We start from the raw sequence: 6,057 nt of genomic DNA, 5'->3' as shown, positions 1-6,057 counted from the left end.
TTAAAAATAAATTCACCGGCTTGAAACCGGTAGATAATGAACTGGGCGCTACAGGCGCTATTCTTAAAAACTCGCGCGTTCCCCCGATCATAATGAAGGCGGGAAAATCTCACCGTGAAACGGTAGATTTAATTAAAACGTGTATCGGAGACAACTTCGTTCTCAGATACACTAGAAACGGAAACGTTTCGATCCAGACACGTAGCGTGTCTGATCATGAAAAAATGAGAAATAGTCTCAAAAACACCATGAGGCCATTTCATACGTTCACGCTTAGCGGGGACAAGCAAAGAAAGGCGGTCATTAAAGGCCTCCACCTCGTCGAGGTAGACGAGATAAAAACTGACCTTGCCGGGCAAGGGTTCGAGGTGACGTCAGTAGTCGCCTTAAAAACATCAAAAGAAAGCGCGGGCAATTACCCGTGCTATCTTGTTAATCTTCCCCAAAACACTGATATGGGGAAATTTAAAAGTGTGGTAAAATATGTTTGCCACACAAAAATTTCTATTGAGAAATATAGAAACAAAAATGTAGGCACCCAATGTTTCAGGTGTCAAAATTTCGGCCACGCCGCGAGGAACTGCAATTGGCAACCACGATGCGTGAAATGCGCCGAAGAGCATCTCACCTCCAGCTGCACAAAGGACCGCGAGGAGCCGGCAAAATGCTGCAACTGTGGGGAAGCCCACCCGGCAAACTTTGGCTTTTGTAAAGCTAAAGTTAGCTACGTCGGAGCTATCTTGAGCTCCAAAACGAGAACTACTAGACGACAGCAGCAGCAACCAGCCCCAAAGAAGCAGGAAGACCGCCAGCTATCCGAGAGGGAAAAGAGGGCAGCCTTGGTGGCGAAAATAACACCCATCCCCCCAATGCCGATCAGAGGAACTAGGAAGACTCCAGCTGGATCAGTTGAAATTCCAAGTGGAGCCAAGATATCAGAGGACAGCCCCCCAGCCACCAAGCCAGAAGCCACATTCAGAGCCGTCAGCGAGCTGTCAGAGGTAAAAGAGTTGATGAGTTCGCTTATCGGACTCAAAAAACGGTTAGCAAATTGCAAATCGCAATTTGAAAAAATGGAAATCCTATTGGACTTCCTCGATAAATTAGATTAAATCTAATGGGTTTAAGCGTGGTCTTCTGGAATTCCAATGGGATTCGCCGGAAGGTGGACGAAATGATGCAGATGGTTCACATCTTGGGCGTGGATATTATAATGTTAACCGAAACCCGTCTAAAGCCGCAACATAATTTTAAAGTCGCTGGTTTTAACTGTTACCGTAACGATAGGCCTAGTGGAATCGGTGGAGGGGTCGCGATTCTTATTCGAAACGAAATCAAACACCACGAGGTGAGCATTCCCGAGACCGAGTGCCTCGAAGCGGTAGCTGTTTCGATAATTGTCGACAATAAAAAACTATTATTAATCTCAGCATACTACCCTAAACAAGGAGGACCATTTCGAAGTGATATTCGTAAAATTATCGCCTCTGGCGAACGCGTAATTGTGGCCGGTGATTTTAACGCAAGACACTCGCTGTGGAACTGCGATCGCGCAAACCAAAACGGAAATACTTTGCTAGATATTTTAGGAAAACGCGATATACATGTAGAATTTCCAAACTCGCACACCTTTTATCGCAATGGTAGGCCGTCAACGCTTGACATAGCGATTTGCAAAAACTTCCCAGGCATGGCGCTTGAAACCTTGCAACAATTATCGTCAGATCACTTACCGGTTAAATTTACAATTGGTATCAATGCTGAGAAAATAGATAGAAGTTATTATGTTTTTTCAGAAGCCGACTGGCCCGGTTTTAAAGAGCATGTAAATAACAGCTTACACGTCAACGCGTCCTTGTTCTTTCGTAGCAAAATCCAAATAGATGCCGGGATAAAACAATTTACCGAATCGATATGTGACGCTGTAGCTGCTCATACTCCGCGTCGGCCCTTAGACACGTTTAAATTAAAATTAACGTCAGAAATTAAGGAATTAATCGCGACAAAAAATCGTCTTCGAAAGCGCTGGCAAAAGAGCAGAGACAAGGAGTTGAAATCCCAGGTAAATTCTCTCACAGCAGCGATCGCGCGTCAAATCTCAAGTTTAAAAAATCATTCGTGGTCGCGTAAACTCGAAACCGCAAATACGCAGGATAATAGCATTTGGCGTTTATCAAAAGCCGTCCGTCGGAAAAATTGCAACATTCCACCGCTAGTTACCGCTAATGGCGATAAAGCTACGACCGACGTAGAAAAAGCCGAAATCCTCGCGAACAATTTCGAAAAATCACACGGTTTGACTAAAAACATGAAACATGCAGAAACGGATCGCTACGTCATGCAGTCCGTAGAAAATTTTCGCGAACTTGAAATTTTAGAAGAAATTCCTCTTAAGGATCTACTGATTAAACCTTATGAAATCTGCCAAGCAGCTCATAGATGTAAGATTAGGAAAGCCCCGGGAGCTGATAAAATAGAAAATATCGTATTAAGGTACTTGCCTCAGAAGGCGCAGATTTATCTTTGCAAAATTTTAAACGGCTGTCTTAAAATTGGTTACTTTCCCGTGGCTTGGAAATCTGCCACCATTTTTCCAATTTCAAAAGCCGGGAAGGACCCCACGCAAGCTTCTAGCTACAGACCAATTAGTCTGTTATCAACTCTCAGTAAAATCTTCGAGCGTCTCATTTTAAAAAGGATTTTACCTACGATAAATAAAACAATACCAAATTTCCAATTCGGTTTTAGATCCGGCCATTCGACCGCACACCAACTCACTCGAGTTGTCGAATTTATTTCGAAAAAATTTAATATCCGTAAGGATACCGGCATAGCTCTTTTGGACATCGAGAAGGCTTTTGACACAGTTTGGCACGATGGATTAATATATAAACTTCTTAAAGCTGAAACACCACTTCCACTCGTCCGTATAATCGACGACTATCTACGTGATAGAACATTTACGGTCACCATAAAAGGTGAAAATTCAAACCCAAGAAAAGTCCCGATGGGAGTTCCGCAAGGCAGTATTCTCGGCCCTCATCTATTCTCCGTATATATTCATGACGTTCCCGTGCCACAAAATTGTCAACTTGCGCTATATGCGGATGACCTAGCGATCTATACCTGCTCATCAAGCAGAAAAATAATTGCCAGAAGACTGGAATTTGGCTTGCAAAAACTGCGAAATTTTTACAGTAAGTGGAAAATTAAAATAAATGATTCAAAAACAGAAACTATCATGTTCTCTCGCAGATCAAAAGCGGCCATGCCATCACGTATTGTAATGAATGGTGAGGCGATTCCTTGGGCAAGATCAGTAAAATACCTAGGTCTCCACTTAGATTCCCGTCTTAACTGGAAAAGACAATTAGAGAACATCAGACAAAAAGGTCTTTCAGCAATTTCAGCTCTAGCTCCCATATTTAGAAGAAGAAGTGGTCTCAGTAGTAAAAACAAACTCTTGTTGTATAAAACTATGATACGACCACTACTTACTTATGGCGCTCCCGTGTGGTCCAGTTTATCTAATAGCTCCTACAGAAAAATAGGCGTAATTCAAAATAAGTGTTTGAGAATTTCAGTAAATGCCCACCCCAGGATTAGCCTCAACCAACTTCACTTCAGAAGTGAACGTATGGAGACCATAAAGGACTTTTGCCATAGACAGACCTTTAACTTCTATAGGAATTTAAAAAACAATAAGAGCACCAACACCTGTCTCACTGATATTGGCAAATACAACCTTAATGACCTACCGTTTAGGTATAAACATAAACTACCTAAACATATCTTAAGAGATGAACCGTCCGAGAAGTTCAACCATCTGCGTCCAGGTGATTACTGCTGTGATACCTGTAAGTCCCCGGAGAGTGTAGGGGCGCCAACTGTTCGATTTCGAATTCGTGCCGGAGGCGCTCGCCGCTAACTTTGGCACTCACGATTAAACCTTTATTATATGTAAACCTCTTAAGGCGAGTACATCAATTTTCCGTTATTGAATATATTTTTGTTATTGTTAATTAGTTGTAAGCTGTTAATTTGTTAGATTGCTCGTCTAAGATTGGTGTGAAAGTTAGTTTTTAAATTTTTTAATTTATAATATAAAAATAAATTTCGCAAAGAGGTTTTTGTCAACTTTTCCTCTATAAATAAATGTAATAACATTGTAAAGTTAAACATAGATTATCTTGATTTTGTAGACTTGATTTCGTAATTAAGGAAATAACTAAGGTTAGGTATTTAATATTGTGTAATTGGATATTTATGTTTTTGAAAACATGTATACGAATTATGAAAATAAAGACCTTGTAAAATTAATTTTTTTTTTTATTTAATCAAGGTTTTCCAATCCTTCCAAAATTCGTAGAATTTGCTAATGTGTCGTATCAATGAATATTTATTTTTAATCGACACAGTTAAACATTTTAGTGAGAGGTTAACTTATTTTATACTGATGTTAACCACATAAAATTGTATAAAAAGAAAATATTACTGCGAATTCTATTAGAGTATCGTTAAAAAAATTCTAGTTAGATGGTTTATAATATATAATATTTATTTTTAAGGGTTTTTGTTTATACATATAATTTCATTTGTTCATAATTTTTTAAACATATTTTCTATGAGTCAAATTAATTATTACCGATTTTAGTAAATCATCGGTATTTATCCGTGAGACTAAGGCCGGTTTCACACGTGCCGGATGGATTTGCCCGGCACCGGGCTGGCGGCGTGTAGTGGGGGTGGTGTTGTATGGGCAGCGTCGGGCCGGCGCCGGATGGATTCGTCCGGCACGTCTGAAATGGTATGTACTAGCCCATACAACACCATCCCCACTACACGGCGCCGGCCCGGTGCCGGGTGAATCCATCCGGCACGTGTGAAACCGGCCTAAGAAAACCTAAAGATGTGCTTTGCTATCATTTAAAAAAAATAAAAAATGCCTCATAGCTATTTTTAGTAATTTAGGTCATCCGTGTGATTAGGAAATGCTAGGAAAACTTAATCTGTGATGATCGATAAAAATTATAATTATATAATAATTACTATTTATGATCTCCTAGACACGATAAAAATTTGAAAACACTAGGGTTCATATGCGATATGAACCCACGTCTTTCAAATATTAGTTCTTAGCTTATAACACGAATAAAAGTTTTGTTTTATTTTGGTACATGTTGCAAGTGCAGTGGCTATTTTAAGCTACTGTTGTGCCTGTGTATTTCATGCTTAGATCTTACTACCTAATGCCAACTCATAGTTACTATTTCTAAAAATATATATATATATATATATATATATATATATATATATATATATATATATATATATATATATATATATATATATATATATATATATAAATATATATATATATATATATATATATAAAAGACTTCAATTTTGAATATACAATTATTTATCTTTACAAAATTAATTACATTAACATTGTAGTAGAGTAGTATAATTTTTTTATCACACTTTTAAGGTTTTCATTTGACTCATTCTCATCTAATATAAATATATATTATATTTATTCAGCTTAAGTGTGAGACTAAACTTGTAGTAATTATTTCTTAAAAGCGTAATAAAGTATTTTCGACTTAGTAATAGATGATCGCATATTTTGCCGGATTAGAATTCACTTGCAAATGCTCCTTTCAAATGGACTTTACCAAAGGACAGTCAATGTCTATACAAACAAAAAGTAATGCCCTCTGCCAAAAGGGAACAATACAAGTACCGATAAAATCACCCGAATATCATGTGACAACTGCAGGCGTTGCCAAATCTCCAGCTGTTTATATAACAGTCGTTACACATAAAAATTTTTGTAAGAATAGTAACAAACAATACTTCTACATATGTGTGTTCCTAATAAAATCTGGAATAAATAAAAAAGCTTAACTCAAACCACTCTTCGCCTGGCGTGCGATCCATATTCATCCTTATATTATACATAGTTAGGATGGTTATTCAAATATATTTTTTTTTAAAAACTAAACTAAGAATAAAATTTAAAAATAAATAATTTATTTCTGTCATATATTCATA

Source organism: Plectrocnemia conspersa, unplaced genomic scaffold (assembly GCF_051122295.1).
Source record: "Plectrocnemia conspersa isolate PC_06_02 unplaced genomic scaffold, ASM5112229v1 ptg000013l, whole genome shotgun sequence".
Taxonomy (NCBI): Eukaryota; Metazoa; Arthropoda; class Insecta; order Trichoptera; family Polycentropodidae; genus Plectrocnemia; species Plectrocnemia conspersa.
Note: the sequence above shows the minus strand (reverse complement) of the source record.